The sequence below is a fragment of the Sphaeramia orbicularis genome, chromosome 22 (assembly GCF_902148855.1).
Source record: "Sphaeramia orbicularis chromosome 22, fSphaOr1.1, whole genome shotgun sequence".
Lineage (NCBI taxonomy): Eukaryota > Metazoa > Chordata > Actinopteri > Kurtiformes > Apogonidae > Sphaeramia > Sphaeramia orbicularis.
The window spans coordinates 7,504,568-7,530,236 of record NC_043978.1 but is presented as its reverse complement, the minus strand read 5'-3'; the positions used below and the strand labels follow the sequence as shown (position 1 = coordinate 7,530,236).

Genomic DNA, 25,669 nt, shown 5'->3' with positions numbered 1-25,669 from the left:
AGATGATAAAAGTGTCCAAACCAATAAAAAGGACAGATGGACACAGAGACAAAGACAGTCCATGAACAGAGAAACTGAGGAAACAGAGGAAGAAGCTGAACACAACAGAAACACAGCTTCATGCTTGACCGGACGTACCAACAGAGAATAATCCAATAAGATCTCCTGAAAAAACAAACACACAAACAACCTTCAGTTCATATGTTGTCGATGTTGAAACCTGCTGGAAAACAGTGAATAGAACTGGAACCAGAGGATGGAGGACAACAGGGACAGACAGGAGACAGAGACGCTGATGGACCAGAGGGTGGGACAGGTGGGGTGGGCGTGGTCAACAGGAGACAGACAGGATACAGAGACACTGATGGACTGGAGGGTGGGACAGGTGGGGTGGCCATGGTCAAAGGGCGGGGCTACTCACACAGAGTGCAGGTACGAGGCCGGACAGGTCCACGTGAGGAGGACAGAACATGTGGAGCTGCTGAAGACAGGACACAGCTCTGGACTGGACCAGGCAGTCTGGAGAACCCTGCATGACAGCAGAACCCAGCAGAACACTGGACCGAATAACGGCCGCACTGTCACCTACGAACAAACGAACATATGAGCCACAGAACCCAGCAGAACCTAGTAGAACCCAACAGAACCCAGCAGAACCCAGCAGAACACTGGACCGAAGACCGGCTGCACCGTCACCTACAAACACATGAACATATGAGCCACAGAACCCAACAGATTAGTGGTTCTATAGGTGGTTCTATAGGTAGTTCTATTAGTGGTTCTATAGATGGTTCTATGGATGGTTCTATTAGTGGTTCTATGGCTGGTTCTACAGGTGGTTCTATAGATGGTTCTATGGGTGGTTCTATGGATGGTTCTATTAGTGGTTCTATAGCTGGTTCTACGGGCGGTTCTATGGCTGGTTCTGTGGGTGGTTCTATTAGTAGTTCTGTGGGTGGTTCTATGGTTGGTTCTATTAGTAGCTCTATAGATGGTTCTATGGATGGTTCTATTAGTGGTTCTATGGCTGGTTCTACAGGTGGTTCTATAGATGGTTCTATTAGAGGTTCTATAGCTGGTTCTATGGAGGTCTGTGGGTGGTTCTGTTAGTAGTTCTATGGGTGGTTCTATGGATGGTTCTATTAGTAGCTCTATGGATGGTTCTATGGTTAGTTCTATTAGTGGTTCCGTGGATGGTTCTATTAGTAGTTCTATGGAGTTTCTATGGATGGTTCCATTAGTGATTCAACAGATGGTTTCTATTAGTAGTTCTATGGATGGTTCTGTGGATGGTTCTATGGATGGTCCTATTAGTAGTTCTATTGGTGGTTCTATGGATGGTTCTAGTAGTAGTTCTATTGGTGGTTCTCATGGATGGTTCTATGGCTGGTTCTATGGATGGTTCTATGGATGGTTCTATGGCTGGTTCTATTAGTAGTTCTATTGGTGGTTCTATGGATGGTTCTATGGCTGGTTCTATTAGTAGTTCTATGGATGGTTCTATTGCTGGTTCTATTAGTTTATGGTGTCTATGGCTGGTTCTATTAGTGGTCTATGGATGGTTCTATTAGTAGTTCTATTGGTGTTTCTATGGATGGTTCTATTGGTGGTTTTATGGATGTTCTATTAGTAGTTCTATTGGTGGTTCTAATGGATGGTTCTATGGCGGTTTTATGGATGGGTCTATTAGTAGTTCTATTGGTGGTTCTAATGGATGGTTCTATTGGTGGTTTTATGGGTGGTTCTATGGCTGGTTCTATTAGTAGTTTCTATTGGTGGTTCATTAGTAGTTCTATAGCTGGTTCTATGGCTGGTTCTATTAGTAGTTCTATGGATGGTTCTATATTAGTTCTATTGGTGGTTCTATGGATGGTTCTATTAGTGGTTCTATGGATGGTTCTATTGGTGGTTCTATGGATGGTTCTATTGGTGGTTCTATGGATGGTTCTATTAGTAGTTCTATAGATGGTTCTATGGATGGTTCTATTAGTGGTTCCATGGATGGTTCTAGTAGTGGTCCATGGATGGTTCTACGGGTCAGTCTCACAGTAGAACTGAAGATAAAGGGTTCCACTGGACCAGGTCTTACCTTGTAGATCCGGACCCCAGGCAGGTGGTAGCGCATGCAGACAGCGGCCCAGACCTCAGGTGACCTCTGGGTGAGTGGGCGGAGTTGACAGCAGGAGGCGGAGCACCAACGTGAAGGAGGGCTCTGCGTGGACCCGGTACAGACCCCCAGACAGATCCACCACCAGAGACAGACTGTGGGAGGGACCAGGTCTGGAGGACAGGGACAGGAAGTTAATGCGGGTCCCGGGTGGACCTGGAGCTGGACTGAGGGGGTGGCTGAAAGCGGACCCACCTGGACCTCTGGGGACGTGCTGTCCTGGCTAAGGGTGAACATGAACGCCCACAACAGGTGGACAGGTGCTGAGGGGAGCTGATCCCGCCCACGTAGCGGTACAGTGCCCCCAGAGCCAGAGCCAAGCCGCTGCGAGACGCTGCGTCCCTCGCCGTTTTCACCTGAAACCGTGGACAGTCAGTCAGTTTAGGAACATACGATGATGCTCTGATCAGACACAAACAATTCAATATTTAATCAGATACAGATGCACGATTTTTATAGACTTATACACACTGTTTAGATACAGTTTATATTCTATTAGTTTACTTTTTAGTTTTCGTTTATTTTTAGACACACATATGAGACCCATAACATGTCCAGCTGTGTCCACCTGTTTAAAGCCCGCCCCACCTGTTAATGCCCTGCCCACTGACCTGTCAAAGCAGAGCAGGGACACGGACACGGTGAAAGCCGGGTCGTTGACCACCTGGACCAGACGGGCCAGACCTTCAGCCGCCAGGCAGCGCAGCAGAGGACTACTGCTCTCCAGCGCCCCCGACAGGAGGGACAGGGCGGGGGGGACGCACGTCCTCTGGACCCAGAGGACCACGGACACCAGCCTGGAGCTGAGGACCCAGACCCTGTTAGGACACGGACCTGATCCACCACTAAACTGTACACGGTCTGAACAGAGTCAGCTGACAGGTGGACTGGACTGGTTCTGACCCTGTTTCCATCCACACTAATACTCTAATCAGGGTCTTATCAATGCAGTTCTCAGATTATATTGATCAGAAATCTGTGTCATTACATTGATAATGGGATCCCTCAGGGCACCGTCTTAGGCCCCATCATTTATATGTTTATATTCATGTATGTTCAGATGTAGGCCTACAGATGGACCCTGATGACACTGACCCCCCTTTACACTGATCCTATGATCAATATCACATACATTGATCATATAGAGAGTCTAATCCAGGGGCGTCAAAACATGCGTCCCGGGGGCAAAATGCGTCCCATGAAAGGTTCCAATCCGGCCCCTGGATGATTGCAAAGTGTAAAAATTCCACAGTCAGGCTGTGGAACTCATTTTAGTTCCGGTCCACATACAGACCAATAGATCTACAGTCAAATAATAACAGCAGAATAACTGACAAAAAAGAATGACTCCAGATTTTCTTCTAAGTTGATGTGGAAAAAAAAAAATTTACATTATGTCTATAAATAGTGACAACTTCAAATTTTTGTCTTCGTTTTAGTGCAAAAAATAACATTAACTATGAAAATACTTACAAACTATTCTGTAACAAAAAAATGTGAATAAACTGAACAAATATGAACAACCTGAAAGTCTAAGAAAATTCAGCACAATTTGAACTATTTTCTGCCTTTTCCTCAGTGTTTAGTATCTTTGTAAATCTGATCCATAATGCACATATAAAATGATAAGTTGAGGCAGAATTATTGTTAAAATTGCACTGACTTTTCTTAAGAAACTTCAGTTTTTTCAGGTTATTCACATACGTTTTTGTTTGGATAGTTTATAAAAAGCAAGTATTTCCATATTTAATGTTATTTTTTGCACTAAAACAAAGACAAAAATTTGAAGTTGTCATTACTTATGGGCATGGTGTAATATTTTTTTCACATCAAACCGAGAAGAAAATATGGAGTCATTCTTTTTTGTCGGTTCTTCTGCTGTTATTATTGACTGTAGATCATATTGGTCTGTATGTGGAACCTAAACTAAAATGAGTTCCACAGCCTTGACTGGAATTTTGCACTTTGCAAATTCATCCAGGGACTGGATTGGAACCGTTGGTGGGCCGCATGTTTGAGACCCCTGCTGTAAATCCTTTTTTAGACTCGTCGATACTCGTCTTTAATTAACTGCTGTGTCCATTGTTCTATCTGACATGTACTTTATTCTTGTGGCTCTTTTATGTGTGAGTGCTGCTTCGATGGGAGCGCCTCCTTAAGTTGGTAAAGGTGCAGTACCTTGAGCAGACTGCAGAGGGCAGCGCACACGGGGTCTGGACTGTCTGCTGTCGCTGACCTTTGACCTGGTTCACCGTCTCCACAAACTGCTCCAGGATCTTCACTCTGACGGGGAAAATGACAGGACACGTTCAGTGCGTTCAGGGATGAGGATTCGCACAGATGTCTTGAAATCCTGGTGAACGTTAACAGATGTGGTTTTTACTTCTGAGCGGAGATGATGTGAGGGAACAGCGTCCCAAAGAGTGGACGGCCGCGGCGGTCAGAGCGAATGGGAGGAGGAAGAGAAGCGGAGCTTCGTCGCCGGGGTTGCACAGACTAAAGGGGTCATTGTCCAGAGAGGCTCCGCCTACCACTGCTGGCGTGGAGCTGAAACCGTGGAAACAAAAACCCACCACTCGTCAGCGGTTCCGTGTCGACTCCAGTCTGTCAATCATTTAAACATCAAAACCACTTTTCAAACGCATGACCTGTGGAAAAACCTGTGAGTGTTTCCACTGAAATGACCCGGTAAGAACATCCCCCACCACCCCAACCTCATTAAAGTTCCTAACATGCACTAAATCCACAAAAATGTACTAACACGCACTAAAATCCACAAATGTACTGAAATGCACTAAAATCCACAAAAAATAGGACCAATGGCCCTGTAGCTTACCGGCCAAATTAAAAGCTTGGGAAATGTATCCAGATGCCATTATTATCACCCAGTTCTGTGTATTTATTATATACAGAAATAGTCCATGTTTTGGTCATATTCCAATCAGATCTGTAAAAATTCAAATTCCAACATGATATCATTGATACTTACTGATTTATTGTATCAATCCACTTCCAATCTGTTATAATGGGAAAATTGTTAAAAGTGGCACCAAATCCAGAATCAGATCCGGATCATAATAATTTGAATTCCTTGTGTTGACATGATCATAAAGAAGCTGTATACCAAGTTTGAAGTCAATCAGAACTGTAGTTTCAGAGATGAAGACGACTGAAATTTTTTCCCCATAAGAGCCCATACATTTTCTGTAAGTTCCCGGATCCAGAAGAAGAGCCTGATCAGCATGTGGCCATTATGTTTTGGTCATCTCCCCATCAGGGCTGTACTGTAGAAATTTCAACTTGATATCATTTATATTTACTGAGTTTATATTTACTGAGTAAATATAAATGATGATCCACTTCCTATCTCTTGTAAAGGGGAAATTTTTCAAAGTCATACCAAATCCAGAATCAGATCTGGATCCAAAGAATTTCACTATCTTTTGTTGAAATCATCATAAAGAGCTGTATACCAAGTTTGAAGTCAAACGGAATATTAGTTTCGGAGAAGAAGACAATTGAAAGTTTTGTAATGGACGACAGACAACGACAACCAAACGCCGCATGATGACAATAGCTTACGACCAGTTGGCCGGTAAGCTAAAAATGGACTAATATGCACTAAAATCCACAAAAAAACGGACTAAAATGCACCAAAATCTCCAAAAAATGTACTACAACACACTAAAATCCACAAAAAAAATGTACTAAAATGCACAAAAAAATGGACAAATATGCACTAAAAATCCCAAAAAAATGTACTAATATGCTCTAAAATACACAAAAAATGTACTAAAATGCACTAAATCTACAAAAAATGTACTAACATGTTCTAAAATCCACAAAAAATGTACTGAAATGCACTAAAATCCACAAAAATGTACTAAAATGCAGTGAAATCCACAAAAAATGCACTAAAATACGCTAAAATACACACACACACACAAAAATAAATAAATAAATAATGGATTGGATTTATATAGCGCTTTTCTAGACACCCAAAGTCCTTTACATTATTGATCCATTATTCATTCGCTCTCACATTGTCCCTCTGGTGGTGGTAAACTACATCTGTAGCCACAGTTGCCCTGGGGCACACTGGCAGAAGCGTGGCTGCCAATTCGCGTGGCTGCCAATCCGACCACCACCAAACATTCATACACAATTCATACACCAGTGTGAGTGGCACTGGAGGCAAGGAGGGTGAAGTGTCTTGCCCAAGGACACAACGTACTGACTAGGACAGAGTGGGATTCAAACCGCCAACCCTTCAGTTATTGGACGACCCGCTGTACCACCTGAGCCATAGCCGCCCCAAATGCACTAAAATGTACTAAAATTCACAAAAAAGTACATAGATGCACTAAAATCCAATAAAATGTACTGAAATGCACTAAAATCCACAAAAAAGGTACTGTAATGCACTAAAATACACAAAAAAAATGTACTAAAATGCACTAAAATACACAAAAAATATACTAAAATTCACAAAAAATGTACTCAAATGCACTAAATCCAATAAAATGCACTGCAATGCACTAAAATACACAAAAAAGGTACTAAAATGCACTAAAATCCACAAAAAAATGTACTGCAATGCACTAAAATCCACAAAAATGTACTAAAATGCACTAAAATCCACAAAAATGTACTAAAATTCACAAAAATCTACTCAAATGCACTAAAATCCAATAAAATGTACTGAAATGCACTAAAATCCACGAAAAAGGTACTGTAATGCACTAAAATCCACAAAAAAATGTACTAAAATACACAAAAAATGTACTCAAATTCACAAAAAATGTACTCAAATGCATTAAAATCCAATAAAATGTACTGCAATGCACTAAAATACACAAAAAAGGTATTAAAATGCACTAAAATCCACAAAAAAAATGTACTGCAATGCACTAAAATCCACAAAAAATGTACTGAAATGCACTAAAATCCACAAAAATGTACTAAAATTCACAAAAAATGTACTCAAATGCACTAAAATCCAATAAAATGTACTGCAATGCACTAAAATCCACAAAAAATTTACTAACATGCACTAAAATCCACAAAAAATGTAATAAAATGCACTAAAATCCAAAAAAAAAATGTACTGCAATGCACTAAAATCCACAAAAAATGTATTAATATGCACTAAAATCCACAAAAAAAAGTACTGCAATGCACTAAAATCCACCAAAAATGTACTGAAATGCACTAAAATCCACCAAAAATGTACTGAAATGCGCTGAAATTCACCAAAAATGTACTGAAATGCGCTGAAATTCACCAAAAATGTACTACAATTCACTAAAATCCACATAAAATTACTAAATGCACTAAAAGCACAAAAAAATGTACAACAATGCACTAAAATCCACAAAAAAAATGTAGAGAATACACTAAAATCCACAAAAAATGGACTACAATGCACTAAAATCCACAAAAATGGACTAACATGCACTAAAATCCACAAAAATGGACTAACATGCACTAAAATCCACAAAAAATGGACTGAAACGCACTAAAATCCACCAAAAATATACTACAATGCCCTAAAGTCCACAAAAAATGTACTCAAGTGCACTAAAATCTGCAAAAAATGGACTAACATGCACTTAAATCCACAAAAAAGTACTAAATGCAGTAAAATCCATTAAATACACACCAAATGCACAGAAAAAATTCACTAAAATGCACTGAAATCCCAAACAATTTGCTAAAAGACATAAAACTACTAAAGAAGTACACTAAAATACACTAAAATAAGCTAAAATACACAAGAATGCACTACAATACAGAAAAATGTTAAAATACATCAACATACACATTAAAAATCTTAAAACACACTAAAATCCAACAACAATGACTAAAATGCACAAAAAATGTACTAAAATGCACTAAACTACATAAGAAATTCACTAAAATGTTCTAAAATCCACAAAAATGTGCTAAAAGACACAAAAATACTAAAGAAGTGCACTATCAAATCAAAAGGACGACGAACACCAACATTTGACCAACACCATCAAAACAGCCTGGACCTTATGCACAAACACACAAAATAGGAATATAATGCACTAAAATCCACAAAAAAAAACAAAAATGCACTGAAATCCAAAAAAAAGTACGTCAATGCACTGAAATCCACAAAAATGCACTACAATCCACAAAAAATTTACTGAAATCCACAAAAAAAATCAATAAAATGCACTAAACTACACAACAAATTCACTAAAATGTCCTAAAATCCACAAAAATGTACTAAAAGACACAAAAATACTGAAGAAGTACACTAAAATCCACACACAAAAAAAAGCTAAAATACACAAGAATGCATTACAATGCAAAAATAATATGCTACAATACATCAACATACATATTAAAAATCTTAAAATACACTAAAATATACAAAAAATGTGCTAAAATCCACTAAAAACAATTACTAAAATGCCCTAAAATCCACAAAAATGTACTAAAAGACACAAAAATACACCAAAAATGTACTAAAAGAAAAAAATGTACAACAAATACGCTAAAATACACAAGAATGCACTACAATACAGAAAAAATATGCTAAACTACACCAATATACATACTAAAATTCTTAACATACAATGAAATATAAAAAAAATACACAAGAAATACACTAAAATAAACAAAACTCTGCTAAAATACAGAATAAATATCTTAAAATACACTAAAATAAAAAAGTACTTGAAGCTGTGAGTATTACAAAGCTATGGGAAGTAGATGGTTACCTCTGACCTTTGACCCTTACTGGTGTCCCTCCCTCTGACCTTTGACCCTTTCAGGTGTCCCTCCAGTGGTCACTGTATTCATCTCTGTCTGAATCTACTCTGGATAAAATCACCTGGACCGAAGTATCACACATTTACAGAAAAAAAAAAAAAGGGCCGAACTACCGCACGTATACAGAAAACAAAATGGACCGAACTATCACACATTTACAGAAAAAAAAGGACCAAACTATCACACATTTACAGAAAAAAAAGGACCGAACTATCACACATTTACAGAAAAAAAAGGACCGAACTATTGCACATTTACAGAAAAAAAAGGACCGAACTATTGCACATTTACAGAAAAAAAATGGACCGAACTATTGCACATTTACAGAAAAAAAAACAAAAAAAATGGACTGAACTATTGCACATTTACAGAAAACAAATTGACCTAACTATCGCACATTTACAGAAAAAAAAAAAAAGGACCCAAATATTGCACATATACAGAAAAAAAAAATGGACCGAACTATCACACATTTATAGAAAAAAAAAAAAAAACGAAGCAGGAAACGACAGAGTCTGATGAATGGAACTGCAACTCAAACCACAGAAGAACAGCTCAACACATTCCGGTACTTAAGGTTCCTGCAAGTGTCAGATTTGATCCGGAAAGGCCGACCACCTGCTCCTCGATGTAGTGGTGGGCGGGGTCTCGGAGGGCGTGGCCGATTGGCGGCAGGTCGTCATGGTGACAGAGCGGCGGCAGCAGAGTGAGCTCTGAACACGGCTGGTTCAGGTTGTCCTGACCCCGACAGGTCCGACACCAGCTGGTTCATCACCAATCCGAAACTCTCTGCGGAACCAGAACAACCGGAACTGTGAGACGGCGAAGAGGAAGGGGGAGGAGTCTGTGGAACGGAGGCCTAGCATTACCATGGTAACTGTGAGGCGGCAGGCATAACCGCAGCTCGTAGACTCGGAGGTCTATAGAGGACGGACCAGGTCCGGATGGAGGAACCGTGGACCTGAGAGGAACCGGCAACCTGGACGGAACCAGAACAACAGATCAGCAATGGTGGACTGGCAAATGTTCAACCTTTAGAACCGACTAAAACGTCCACTTTAACCTGTAGAAACCGACATAAAACATCCACTTTAACCTTAAGAACCGACAAAACATCCACTTTAACCTTTAGAAAACCGACTAAAACATCCACTTAAACCTTTAGAACCGACTAAAAACATCCACTTAAACCTTTAGAGAACACGCTAAAACATCCCTTAAACCTTTAGAACCGACTAAAACATGCACTTTAACCTTTAGAACTGACTAAAACATCCACTTTAACTTTCAGAACCGACTAAAACAATCCACTTTAACCTTTAGAAACTGACCAAAAACATCCAGTTTAACCTTAGAACCGCCAAACATCCACTTTAACCTTTAGAACCGACGAAAAACATCCACTTTAACCTTTAGAACTGACTAAAACATCCACTTAACCTTCAACCGACTAAAACATGCCACTTTAACCTTCGAACCGACTAAAACAATCTACTTTAACCTTTAGAACTGACCCAAAACATCCACTTTAACCTTTAGAACCGACTAAAACATCCACTTTAAACCTTTAGAAACCGACTAAAACTCCACTTTAAACCTTTAGAACCGACTACAAACGTCCACTTTAAACCTTAGAACCAACTAAAACAATCCACTTTACCTTTAGAACTGACCAAAACATCCACTTTAACCTTTAGTGAACCAACTAAAACATCCACTTTACCTTTAGAACCGACTAAACATCCACTTAACCTTTAGAACCGACTAAAACAATCCATTTTAACCTTTAGAACCCGACTAAAAACATCCACTTTAACCTTTAAGAACCGACTAAACCATCCACTTTAACCTTTAAGGAGAACCATCACAGACGGACTTGGTAAGCAGGGCCACAGAACAGGGCCAATGGTGTGAGCGACGGCGATGATGTCATCGGTGACCAGGTTCCTGCAGTGGAGCAGCAGGTTCTTCATGGCTGTCGGACACAAACACACACTTCAGATCGGTTCAGTTTCGGTTCCACCTCAGGTTGTGTAAAGAGTCGGATTCTTCGTGTACCGACCGCACAGTGCCCCGGCTCGGCCCTCCAACGTAACCTGCCACGTAAAGTAGTCCCCTCGACGCAGCTCCATGTCCTGCTCCCGCAGAGACGGCCGGAAACACACAGCGACAGAGGAGGAGGAGCCGAGGGAGATGGAGCTCCACCACGGCTGGACCTGGACCAAAAGGAGCAGAAATCAACTGGTTTTCTTAATTTGGTTGATTTTTTGGATTGTTTTTCATATAAATTATAATAAATGAGCCATAAATGAAAAAAAGTATCACAAATTTATGCTAATTTATGATTTTACGTCATTGAAATGCGACTAGAGATGTAACGATTACCAGTAATAACGATAAATGGCGGTAAAAATCGCAGACGGTTAGTATTACTGTTTAAATTCTAATTATCATGATAACCGTGGTTTGATTACCACACTTTTAGAGGAAAAAACCCTATGTAAAGATCTGCTTTTATGTCAAATATTTGAGTATAATTTTAATTTATTATAATTTTAATTTTATATACCTAATATTTGGAACCAATATTCACTTTTACAGTCTTTGAAAAGTCTTCATTAAGCATCCTGTGTGTTCCTCTCTGCAATAAATTATTTAAGTTTTTCAAAATTGGATATATATTTTTTTGGTTTTTGTCCTGTCTGGTGTGGGAGATAGGAGGTTATAAAGTGAAAAAATAACAGACAGAATGATAGAGAGGAAGTTGGTGCTTAGAAAAAAAGATCCCAATCATGGGTATAGTTAAACATGTTTACATAGTATATAAAGGCAAAATCAAAAGGACTGAAAACGGACAAAATAAGCTCAGAACACAATAGGGGTTAATATTTGAATGTTTCTTCTGGCAACAGAAGGTACATTGTGCCGATTATTTTATAACTTGGTTAAATTATTTCAGTGTATGTATAAGTACTTTTTGATCACAATAGTCGTGATATGAAATTTTATATCGTTCAGTCCCTAAATACAACATATGTCATATTCTGCGCTGGTGGAGGCGGGACCAGATCCATATTTACTTCATAAAGACAGTGTTTTTGTTTATTATTGTTTTTTTTTCATGTCTTCTGTTTTTGTTTTTGTTTTTTTAATTGAAAATATTTAAGTACATAAGACATATAAATTTATAATAAAGAGCCAAAAAATGAACAAAAGTATCACAAATTTATGCTAATTTATGATTTTACGTCATTGAAATGTGACAGATGTCATAATTCTGCGCTGGTGGAGGCAGGACCAGACCTATAGTTACTTAATAAAGTCAGTGTTGGGTTTTTTTTGGTCTTTTTTTTTTTTTCCTTGTTTTCTGTGGTTTCTTTTTTGTTTGTTTGTTTGTTTTGTTTTTGTATGTTTTTTGGAAAATATTTATAATAAACGAGCAAAAAATGAACAAAAGTATCACAAATTTATGAGAATTTATGATTTTACGTCATTGAAATGCGACATTCTGCGCTGGTGGAGGCGGGACCAGATCCAAATTTACTTCATAAAGTCAGTGTTTTGTTTTTTGTTTTTGTTTCTTTCTTGTCTTCTGTTTTTGTTTTTGTTCTTATTGAAAATATTTAGGTATACAAGACATATACATTTTGAACAAACATCAAGATGTCAAAAAGAAAAAGCATTTGAACAAATAAATTTTAAAAATGCATAGATTTAAAGACACAAAACAGAATAGACAAATAATAGTATAAAAAAAACCAACATATCTAACAAAATAAATAAATAAATACGTCAGAGAGTTCAATTTACTTTAAAGAATTTAAAAAAAAATAAAAATAAAAGCTTTTTATGTTAAAGATAAATTCTAATGATTTAATATATTTTTCAAATTTCATCATAAAGATTTTAAAATTTGGGTGTGTTTTGGTAAATTTATTTTTGTGTATATGATTCATAAAGTCAGTGTGACACGTGCACGTGAATCTGATGACATCACATTTACATTAGAACGAGAACCACGCAAAAAAAAAAAAAAAAAAAAAAAAAATCACATTTCAGCTAAAAAATTCTGACTTGAGCAGTAAGACGTTCAGTGTGAACGGGACCGTTAGCGAAACTCAGATCATAGTTTATGAACCAACGCATGTAGAAAAGTTAGAAGGCTCCTGTTCAAACGGTTACCCAGGGTGATGAGGGAGGAGATGAGCATCCAGCCGGCCTGAGTCCTCTGGAGGGAGATACGACTGTTCTGAGCAGCGGAACGGAGAAGGTCTTCAGCCAGACCCAGAACCACCTGGACCCAAAGAAGGAAATAGAACATGACCACAACCACAGGAACGAGAACACCCAGAACCACCTGGACCCACTGGTATGTACCGGTCTGAACTGGTCTGTGCCGGTCTGAACCAGTCTGTACTGGTCTGAACTGTTCTGAACCAGTCTGTACTGGTCTTAACTAGGGATGTCTAATAATATCGGCCCACCGATATTATCGGCCCGATATTGGCATAAAAATGTAATATCGGTGAATATCGGTATTGGTTTTTTGCCTATCATTAAAACCAATAAAATAATGCCTTGATTTCACTGGCATTTACCGACGCGTAAATGAATCATTGTTTGTAGCTGAAAGAAATGTGCAGTTTTCAAAATTGTACAGTAGAGTTGCCACACTGTAACAGACTCATGGAGGGAGGGAGAGAAAATAAATAAATATGGTATTTTTTCCACAACTTAACTCTTTCCCCGCCAATGACGAGATTTTCCGTCAATCCGTGTTTTCACTGTTATACTGTAGTTGAAGCTGTTGCGGATTGTGTGAATTACTTTCCTTTGTCCAAAAGCAAACAATTAAGCAGCTTTTTCGGAAAAATGACGGACCAGGTTTAACGTTTTCGCACTGGAGTCTCCGTATCCCATGGCAACGCATACAGCGGCAGTCACTGAATGAGGAAGTGCAGACTGCAGGAACGGCGTGCAGTTTCAAAAGCCTTAAAGATGATTATGGAGACAGAGTCTGACAATTCAATATATGATGGAGCTACAGAAGAACCATTTAGAGACAGGAACGGAGAAATACAGACCTGATCAAAATCTTAAGACCAGTTGAAAAATAGCTAGAATTTACCTTTTGCACATTTGGATCTTAATGAGGTTTTAAGTAGAGCTACAATATACAAAGCAAGAAGGGGGAGTGAGACAAAAAAGCACTTTGAAAAAGTCATTTATTGAAAACAACAAGTAAACTGAAATAGGCTGTTTATCAGCTGATCAAAAGTTTAAGACCGCAGGCTATAAAAGCCAAAATCTGCTCAAAATTCTCATTTTCTGTCGGGCATTCACACGGTCATGCCCTCCTGATGGCTAAAGCTAAGAAGCTTTCTCTTCTGAACGTGGTCGGATCGTCGAGCTGCATAAGCGAGGCCTCTCGCAGCGTGCCATTGCTGCTGAGGTTGGACGCAGTAAGACAGTCATTCTAAATTTTTTGACAGATCCTGAGCATTATGGAACAAAAAAGTCAAGTGGTAGACCCAAAAAAATTACACCTGCGCTGAGCCGGAGAATCCCATTGACTGTCCGTCAAGACACAGGGCGGTCCTCGACCCAAATGAAGCCCCTTACTGGTGCCGACTGCAGCGCAATAACCATCAGACGGCATCTGCGGGAAAAGGGTTTCAAAAACAAAAAAACCAATTCAAAGACCTCGTCTCCTACAACGCCACAAAACTGCCCGTTTAGACTTTGCCAGGGAGCATCAAACATGGGACATTGAAAGGTGGAAAAAAGTTTTATTCTCTGATGAGAAAAAATTGAACCTTGACGGTCCAGATGGCTTCCAACGTTACTGGCATGACAAGGAGATCCCACCTGAGATGTTTTCTACCCGGCACAGTGGAGGGGGGTCCATCATGATCTGGGGTGCTTTTTTCATTCAGTGGAACACTGGAGCTTCAGGTGGTGCAGGGTCGTCAAACGGCGGCTGGTTACGTGCAGATGTTGCAGCGGGCATCCCTCATGACTGAGGGCCCTCGTCTGTGTGGTAACAGCTGGGTTTAAAAACAGGACAACGCTGCAGTTCATACTGCTCGCTTGACGAAGGACTTCTTCAGGAAGAATAACATCACTCTTTTGGACCATCCTGCATGTTCCCCTGATTTAAATCCCATAGAGAACATTTGGGGATGGATGGCAAGGGAAGTTTATAAAAATGGCCATCAGTTCCACACAGTTGATGCCCTTCGTGAAGCCATCTTCACCACTTGGAGCAATGTTCCCACCAGCCTCCTGGAAACACTCGCATCAAGCATGCCCAAACGAATTTTTGAAGTGATTAACAAGAACGGTGGAACTACTCATTACTGAGTCCTACTGAGAAAATTTTTTGTTCTGGTTTGGAGAGTTTTTTGTAATTTTTTGAGCGATGGTCTTAAACTTTTGATCAGCTGATAAACAGCCTATTTCAGTTTACTTGTTGTTTTCAATAAATGACTTTTTCAAAGTGCTTTTGGTCTCACTCCCCCTTCTTGCTTTGTATATTGTAGCTCTACTTAAAACCTCATTAAGATCCAAATGTGCAAAAGGTAAATTCTAGCTATTTTCAACTGGTCTTAAGATTTTGATCAGGTCTGTACAAGGTGAGGGAGACGGACACGGAACACGGGAAACACGGATCAGCTCAGGTCCGACACGGAGATGAGGATGAGGAAGGGCACGGAGCGACACAGAGAAAATGACAGACAGGAGGAAGAGAAAAGAGACATTTATAGTGGACATTCAAGGAGAAGACAGACACACAGACATGGGACAAGACAAAGGACAGCTAGTGTTCATCTGTTAGAGTTCAGATTCAGACTGTGGACACAGAACAGATTCAGCTCCATAATGTCAGCGGGGACACAGGTAAGACACTGTCTGATTGGCTTTAGTATGAAATAAATAAATACATATATTCATACATAGATAAATAACTAGATGTCCATATAATTAATTCCAGATCAAATACAGCAGGTGGTCCAACAGGAGGACCTGGTGCAGCCAAGGAAAGGCCAGAAATCTACAGTATTTAGTGCATTTGTTTCTTTTTTTCTTGAAAATGAGGAATACTGAAGTGTTTATATCGAAAAAACTAAACTAATATGTGTTAGACTTATAACTGATGTATGTAAATGTGTAAAATTTAGAAGGAACCTGGTGCTTTAGAAGATGTTTTGTCTAAAGCTTGGTGTGGAGTCCCCTAACATTTTGTGGAATGATGGGATATCTTAGAGCTGTTTGTTATTATTATTGTTGTTATTATTATTTTATTTTGTGATTTGGAATACAGTGTTACTGTTGGTAAATGAGAAAGAGTCAAAAATGTAATTAGGAAATCAATTTTATCTTGAAAATCAATATCTTTGGAAAAAAAAATGCAATTTTCCTCAGTTTTTTGCTCAAAATTCAGTTTTTCCTGAAAATGACCAATATTCAAATATTCATATCTCACGAACGAATGAAGATAGAATAAAATTGTTTCTTGTGTTTAAAAGTTGAAGTTCTGTTCTTTCTTTTGATGTATTCAGTGTTCACATACTCCTAACACAACATTTTCAGTGAGCCTCCAAAGTTTAGTGAAAATAACCAAAAAGGCTGGCACTGGCTACCAACTCACTGGAAAATGCTCTGGTGGGGAAAGAGTTAAGTAGAAGTATGTATTCTTTGTACAGACAGTGTTTACATTTTAAAAGCCTTGTTGCATTTGAGAATGCATCCAATGGGGCATCACAATAAAATTAGGCATGATGTGTTAATTCCATGACAGGAGATATGTGATGTTACCTAAAATTAGTTTAATATCCCACATATATCGGCAGCAATATCGGTAGATATCGGAATCGGAAATTAAGCGTTGGACAATATCGGCATATCGGTTTTTGGCAAAAAAGCTAATATCGGACATCCCTAGTCTTAACCAGTTGGTACTGATCTGAACCAGTCTGTACTGTTCTGAACCAGTCTGTACTGGTCTGAACCGGTCTGTACTGATCTGCACCAGTCTGAACCATGGTTATTATCATTAACGAAAACTAACGAAATAACAAAAACTAGAATTGTACCAACATTTTCGTTAACTGAAATACATAAAAACTACAATTAATAGAAAAAAAAAACGATAACTAACTGACATTGTATTGTGTGTTTACAAAACTAACTAAAACGGTATTTGTCAGCGTCGGATTGATATGAAATTGATTTATTTCCCTCAAGCTGTTTTAGCTAGTGGCCCCATATGACACTTCACGGTCCGTCACTTGTGTTCACTTGTGGTTTCCAGTCGTCTTCTGGTCCCCACTCTACCTGGAAACATGGAGACTAAAGTTGGAAGAAAGCAGCAGAGTCCTGTCTGGGATTTATTTGAATATGACAGAGAAGAAGAGAAAAGATACGACAAAACTGAAATTAATACTAAAACTAAACTAAAACTAAACATTTAGAAAAAATGAAAACTAATAAAAACTATCAAACCTGCTCTAAAAATGAACTAAAACGAATTGAATTAGACAAAAAAAAAGTCAAAACTAACTAAAACTAAACTATAATGAAAAATCCAAAACTATTAGAACCTTGGTGTGAACCAGTTTGAATCGGTCGGAACCAGTCTGTACTGGTCTAAACTGGTCTGTGCCTGTCTGAACCGTTTCACATAAGGAACCTCCTCCTGCTCAGGGGGGACTCACCTTCCCCTTGGTGCTCGGAATTCCCAGAGGGCATTGCTGCACTGCGGCCACCAGGGCGGTGACAGCTGCTGCGTACCCGGACACGGCTTCAGGGGACGACTTCAGCGCCACCAGACGCTCGGTGCAGCGGTCCAGCAGCAAGGAACACTGGGACGGCATCGCCATGGCGATGCAGCGCAGACACCAGGCGGCGGCTAAACGGGCCGAGTAGGCAGGATGAAGGAGGACAGAGACAACCGAGTCCAAAAGACCTGGAAGAAAAACAAAACAAAACAAAACAAAAAAACAATCATGGAATCAACTCTTCTGATGGGGATCTATAATTAAAGAGATCAATGACCTGAACACTGACATGTCAAACCTGCAAATGAGGAAGAGGAGGAGGAAGAGGAGAAAGAGGAGGAGGAGAGAGGGGAAGAGGAGAAGGAGGAAAAGAAGGAGGAGAAGGAGGAGGAGGAGGAAGAGGAAGAGGAGGAGGAAAAGGAGGAGGAGGAAGAGGAGAAAGAGGAAGAGGAGAAAGAGGAAGAGGAGGAAGAGGAGAAGAGGAGGAGGAAGAGGGAGAGGAAGAAGCAGAGGAGTGTGGTTGTTCTATTTCTCTGAAACCCACATAATATATATGTGTGTGTGTGTGTGTGTGTGTGTGTGTGTGTGTGTGTGTGTGTGTCTCCACAGACCTGTGGAGGCGTCTGTCACCAGTGGTCCTGCTGTGGACCCCAGACCCTGGACCAGTGCTCCCAGCTCCATCAGACAACACACCAGGACATGCTGACTGGACGACACATCTGCACATGAACCTCTGCTCTCCACGTTTCCGTCGCTCAGGGCTGCGTCTATGCCCAACACACACACACACACACACACACACACACACACACACAGAGGGGTTAGCTCCGCCCCTTGCTCCGCCCCCTTTGCTCCACCCCTTGACAGCACTCACCGATGGTGCGTTTGTGCGCCGCCACGTACACACACAGCTGTTTGGCTGCGTTGGTCTGGGCCTTCTCCCCCAGCAGAGACCCCAGGGTGCTCCTTAGGATGAAGGAAACGCAGTGCCGCGTCACCACGGCGTCGCTCGCCGTCTGAGTTGCTTTACCGTGGGATGCCAACTCCATGAGCAGGGACAGGAAGGAGGAGAAGTTGGACTCCAACCAGGAGGCACCGAGGGAGGAGACAAAGACCACACAGGCCTGAGGAGTAGGAGGAGGAAGAGAAGGAGGAGGAAGAGGAGAAAGAGGAGGAGGAGGAAGAAGACAAGGAAGAGGAGGAGGAGGAAGAGGAAAAGGAGAAAGAGGAAGAGGAGAAGGAAGAGGAGGAGGAGGAGGAAAAGGAGAAAGAGGAGGAGAAAGAGGAAGAGAAGAAGGAAGAGGAAGATGAGGAGGAGGAGGAGGAAGAGTAGAAGGAGGAGGAGGAAGAGCAGGGACAGAAGTTGAGTGGTTGCCGTATCTGTCCGTTGTGAGGTCGTTGCCACGGTAACCCACCTGTGTGACCCCCATGCGGATGTCTTTGCTGACGGAGCTCGTCCCCTTCAACATGTCTCCGCTGGCTCGCAGAAACCCGGCCCCGCCCCTCAGGAAACCCCCCAACAACAGATCCATCACCTCCTCCAGGGACGTCCGACCCCGCCCACCCTGCCTGGGGGCTGCTGGGAAAAAAAACAAAACAAAACAAAAAACCACAGATTTGAGTTGATGTGCTGATCCTGGTTGATCAGATCAGATCCTTCAGACACTGAAGGAGTGAGTGGGCGTTACCGAGGCGCTGTGGCGGGGGCTCCACGGCTGCAGCCAACAGCGTCCCCAACAGCTCTGACACAGACACACGCACGCTGGAGCTGGAACCTTCAAAGGCCCTGAAGCACAGCGAGGCCACGTTGTCCAACTCTGAGGTCCACAGGAAGACCGCCTCCCTCTGCAGCTCCAGGAGACACTGGACACAGAAGACAGACTGAGACACACACCACCTGGACCTGGACCGAGACACAAAGACCATCTGGACCTGGACCTGGACTGAGACACAGAGACCATCTGGACCTGGACCGAGACACAGAGACCATCTGGACCTGGATCTGGACCGAGACACACAGACCATCTGGACCTGGACTGAGACACACAGACCACCTGGACTTGGACTGAGACACAGAGACCATCTGGACCTGGATCTGGACTGAGACACACAGACCATCTGGACCTGAACTGAGACACATAGACCATCTGGACCTGAACTGAGACACATAGACCATCTGGACCTGGACCTGGACTGGGACAAAGACCATCTGGACCTGGACTGAGACACACAGACCACCTGGACTTGGACTGAGACACAGAGACCATCTGGACCTGGATCTGGACCGAGACACACAGACCATCTGGACCTGGACTGAGACACACAGACCACCTGGACTTGGACTGAGACACAGAGACCATCTGGACCTGGATCTGGACTGAGACACACAGACCATCTGGACCTGAACTGAGACACATAGACCATCTGGACCTGGACCTGGACTCGGACAAAGACCATCTGGACCTGGTTTGAGACACACAGATCATCTGGACCTGGACCGAGACACAGAGACCATCTGGACCTGGACCGAGACACAGAGACCATCTGGACCTGGACGGAGACACAGAGACCATCTGGACCTGGACTGAGACACAGAGACCATCCGGACCTGGATCTGGACTGAGACACACAGACCATCTGGACCTGGACGGAGACACAGAGACCATCTGGACCTGGATCTGGACTGAGACACATAGATCATCTGGACCTGGACTGAAACATAGAGACCATCTGGACCTGGACTGAGACACATAGACACACATTCCTACTTCCTGCTTTGCTGCAGTGCAGATGCTTTGCTGCTTGCTCCCTGCTTTGCTTACATTCTTTCGATGATTTTTTTCTTATTCTGGACTAAAAGTTGCAGACAGAAGGTCTCTGATATTCTTTAATGAGCAGAGACATACTTCTTAAAAAACGAAGGACTTTTTTTTGCCATTTTTACTGTTTTATGACCACCTCAGTGCTTCTTGATCGTGGGCTGTCAACAGCACAGGCCTGTACCACTTCACTTGGAAGACAGTGCTCAGCTAAGCTAATTAGCTTCAAGATGCCTGCTCTATCTGCAGACGACTTCGACAAACTTCTGCAGAAAATTACCGTGCTGGAGACTAAATTCACCGCCTAGAAGTTAATGTGGAGGTAAAGGGACTAGGTGGAAATGACACCACCCTACCCCTGGCTCAAATTAGTGGACAGGGGCTGGCTAACACACAGCTAACGAGCACAGACAAAGCTACCACGAAACAGGTAGGCTCTGTTCTGTTTGATAAATCTACAAATAGTAGTCCTCCCTGGAACCACCTTGGAGCAAAGCCAAAGAACAAATCATTTCCATGGGTAATGGGAGGACGGTTAAGAGGCAGAGCACAGCGAGCTGAGGTATGTGATGAGACCGGCTGGCCTGCACTCCCTCCCAGACAAAGTGCCTCTTCAACCCCCCCAGAAGAACAAAGGTGAATGTGAATGTGCTGAGAAACTGGGGGCACAAAAGTGATGCACTAGATTGTTAAACTTAAAAAACATTCCCTGTGAATCACAGTCTGTCCCAACAATTATAGAGGATGTTCCTATGACATTAAGACTTGCTGTACTGAACATCAGATTGTTGGCTGGAAAAACATTTTTAATCAATGATTTTATCACGGAACACAACCTTGATTTTATGTTTTTAACTGAGACTTGGTTGGATCAAAACAACAGCACAGCTGTTCTCATTGAGTCAACCCCTCCCAACTATAGTTTTATTAGTGAGGCCAGAGTGAATCGGAGAAGAGGGGGAGTAGCAGTTTTATTCAAAAACTCTTTCCAATTTAAAAAATTATCTTTCAGTAATTTTTCTACTTTTGAATATGTGGCTCTTCAGCTGAAATCTTCCCCTCGAGCCATATTAGTAAATGTCTACAGGCCACCTAAATACTGTGCAGACTTTTTTGACGATTTTAATGAACTGCTGTCCATAATCTGTACTGAATATGACTGTATAATCATTGTTGGTGATTTTAACATCCATGTTGACAACCCCCGGGACAGAGGGGCTAAAGAACTGTACTGTACTCTGGACAGCTTTGGGCTGAGTCAGCATGTGTCAAAACCCACACAGAACAGGGGGCACACTCTGGACCTGCTGATCTCCAAGGGTTTAAACATACACAAGGTTGTTGTGAGCGATGTGGCCCTGTCTGATCACTGTTGTGTTTTCTTTGAGAGCTCTATCTCTGTGCACACAAGTAATCAGAGAGAAGTTATCAAGAAGCGATGCATTACTGAAAACACCAGTGAAATGTTTAATGTACTTTTTTCTTCTACAGCAACCCTGCCTTGTGGTTCAGTCAATGAGCTAGTGAATAACTTTAATTCTAAAATGTTAAATGTGATAGATGCCATTGCTCCCATTAAGTTGAAGGTTGTCTCTAGCAAGAAAAGATCTCCATGGAGAAATGCCATGGCAGTGAAAAATGAAAAAAGAGAGTGTCGGAAAGCTGAACACAGGTGGCAAAAATCAAATCTCCAGATTCATTTTGACATCTACAAAGAGAAACTTCAAATTTATAATCAACAGCTGAGGAATGCAAGGCAGTCTTTCTTCTCAAACATTATCACCAGAAACAAAAATAATGCTCGAGCACTGTTTTCTACTGTTGACAGACTAACAAACCCCCCTGTGTTAATATTAATAGCACCTGAACTTCACTCTGCCAGGGCCTGCAATGACTTTGCCTTGTTCTTTACAGAGAAAATTCAGCACATTAGACAGGCCGTGAATTCCTCAACACCAGATTCAGGATCTGTGCTGTCTGAAAACCATTTAAACACCCTGACGCACTTTAATCCAATCAATGACAAAAATCTGGAGGACATTCTACACCAACTGAGCTCTTCCTACTGCTGTCTAGATGTTTTAACCACAGATTTTTTCAAAAAACTTTCACACATCATGGCATCTGACCTGTTACAGATTGTAAACGTGTCTCTAAGCTCAGGAGTCTTCCCACAGACCCTGAAAACAGCTGTTATTAAGCCACTCCTAAAAAAGAACACTCTAGAAAAGACCTCAATGAACAACTACAGGCCCATATCAAATCTTCCTTTTTTAGGTAAAATCATTGAAAAGGCTGTGTCCCAACAGGTAAACTACTTCTTAACAGTCAACAGCTGCTTTAACGTCTTTCAGTCAGGTTTTAGACCACATCACAGCACTGAGACAGCTCTGCTCAAAGTATTTAATGACATTCGCTTAAACACAGATCATGGCAGATCTTCAGTTTTAGTGTTACTGGACCTCAGTGCTGCATTCGACACAGTCGACCATGATATATTACTTGATTGACTGGAAAATTGGGTGGGACTATCTGGCACAGTTCTTGATTGGTTTGCATCCTACTTAAAGGGCAGGGATTATTTTGTGTCAATAGGTAACTTTAAATCTGAGCAGACCAAAATTACATGTGGAGTCCCCCAAGGCTCCATCCTGGGGCCCCTTCTGTTCAACATCTACATGCTTCCACTGGCTCAGGTCATAGAAAAAAACAAAACAGATTACCATTTCTATTCAGATGACACACAGCTCTACATTTCAATGTCCCCAGGTGACCATAGCCCCATACAAGCACTGGGTAAATGCATGGAGCAAATGTCTGAATGGATGGGCCATAACTTTCTTCAGTTAAACAGAGAAAAACTGAGGTAGTCGTTTTCGGACCCAAGGAGGAACGTCTTAAAATCAGCATGCAGCTCCAGTCACTTCAGTTAAAAACCTCAGATCAGGCCAGGAATTTGGGTGTTGTCATGGATTCAGACCTGAATTTTAAAAATCACATACAAACAATTACAAAGTCAGCTTACTATCACCTCAAGAACATTTCTAGGATTAAAGGACTGATGTCGCAGCAGGACCTTGAAAAACTTGTCCATGCATTTATCTTTAGTCGAGTTGACTACTGTAACAGTATCTTCTCTGGTCTGCCTAAAAAGTCTATTCGACGACTGCAACTGATCCAGAATGCTGCTGCTCGAGTCCTCACTAAGACCAAGAGAGTGGACCACATCAGTCCAGTTCTGAGGTCTCTACACTGGCTCCCTGTCTCTCAGAGAATAGACTTCAAAATTCTCTTACTAGCATATAAAGCACTGAATGGTTCAGGCCCAAAATACATCAGAGACCTTCTAGTCCAGTATGAACCATCCAGACCACTCAGGTCATCTGGTGCAGGTCTGCTCTGTGTTCCCAAAGTCAGAACTAAACATGGAGAATCAGCGTTCAGTTTCTGTGCTCTGTATATCTGGAACAAACTACCAGAAAATATCAGGTCTGCTGAGAGTCTGAGTTCTTTTAAGTCCAGGTTAAAGACTCACCTGTTCACTGCTGCCTTTGACTAAAAGGCTTTTGACTTTTTAAATTTTAGATTCTCTTTGAAACTCTGCACTGCAACTCTTACTTTAATATGTGTGTGTTTTTATTTTTATTTTATTTTATTCTATTTTATTTTTTTTATTTTATGTGTTGTTTTATTAATCACCTTTTACATGTTTCTTTTATAATGTTTTAAATGTGTTTCTTTTTGTTTCTTTTATTTCAATCTCCTGTGTGAAGCACCTTGAATTGCCTTGTTGCTGAAATGTGCTATACAAATAAACTTGCCTTGCCTTGCCTTGACCATCTGGACCTGGACTGGGACACACAGACCATCTGGACCTGGTTTGAGACACACAGATCATCTGGACCTGGACTGAGACACAGAGACCACTTGGACCTGGCCCAAGAAACAGGGACCACGTGGACCTGGACTGAGACACAGAGACCATCTGGACCTGGACTGAGATACACAGACCATCTGGACCTGGACTGAGACACACAGACCATGTGGACCTGGACTGAGACACACAGACCATGTGGACCTGGACTGAGACACAGAAACCATCTGGACCTGGACCTGGACTGAGACACAGAGACCATCTGGACCTGGACTGAGACACACAGACCATCTGGACCTGGACCTGGACTGAGACACAGAGGGTGTATTCACACCAGGAAAGTCTGATAGTTCACTTGCTTTGGTCCGGACCAAATTTTTTTTTTTTTTAATGTGGTGCGGTTCGCATTCACACTGTACATTTTTGTAAGTGGACCAAAATCTGTAAACAAAACCACGTGCGCTGAGGTCGTTCATCCATTGGACAGAAATGAACTGTCGATTAAAGCGCTCAGTCCAAAGTGAAAGGAGAGAATCATGGAAATTTTGCGTGCTGTTTTTGTTATCGTCATAGCAGTTTTTACAGATGCAGATGTGTGCACAAGTGTTTGAGCAGCAAGAGCGTTTGATGCAACGTTAGGTTTACAGTATTGTAGAATTCATTTCTCAACGATGCAGACATAGGGCAAGACAGCTACGGAGGACAGCGCTCTTGTGCACATCATGTTGTGACTGTTGGTCTGATTCACACGAGACGGAACAAGTATGAAGCTGGAATTCTGCTAGTATATGAAAAGACCGTTATCAAAAAGCATTAGTTCTCCGTACTGCTGACCTGTGTGTATCTATCCTATATCACTGTTCAGTTTAACCAGGGACAGAATTCCTTAACGCAGGTAAAGTTTGCTTGGGCTGATGAAGTCGTTTATTATTTTTTATGTCAAGCACAACAGACAAATCTAAACTTCATCCTAACCATTCTCTCGCTGAACAAGCTGAAAACGTCGGAGTTTTTATGTGTCCTTTCTAGCAGTTGTGTTATATGTACATCTGCTCAGATGTCCAAAAGGCACCGTGTCTCTTCCGAGCTCCAAGTTTGACCACAGCTCATTTTCAGCTCCGTAGCCTATTCTCACTCTGAGCGGTTCTCTGGTAAAACTCTGTTGTCCATAATGCTCGACACACGACGGGAGCTCGTTAGGTACAAAAACCCCAACTGTGTC

The 25,669-nt window shown here is 41.4% G+C and overlaps 1 long non-coding RNA gene and 1 pseudogene across 1 annotated transcript; both read right to left on the bottom strand.

Annotated features, from left to right (window-relative positions):
- The window catches only part of LOC115413580 (HEAT repeat-containing protein 5A-like), a 54,295-nt pseudogene that overhangs the window by 21,259 nt on the left and 7,367 nt on the right, over window positions 1-25,669 (bottom strand).
- On the bottom strand, window positions 10,053-10,822 carry LOC115413586 (uncharacterized). The gene is made up of 3 exons (XR_003934486.1): window positions 10,489-10,822; window positions 10,198-10,271; window positions 10,053-10,100 (listed from the first exon to the last, which is right to left on the bottom strand). It is a non-coding gene; the product is annotated as an uncharacterized LOC115413586 (long non-coding RNA).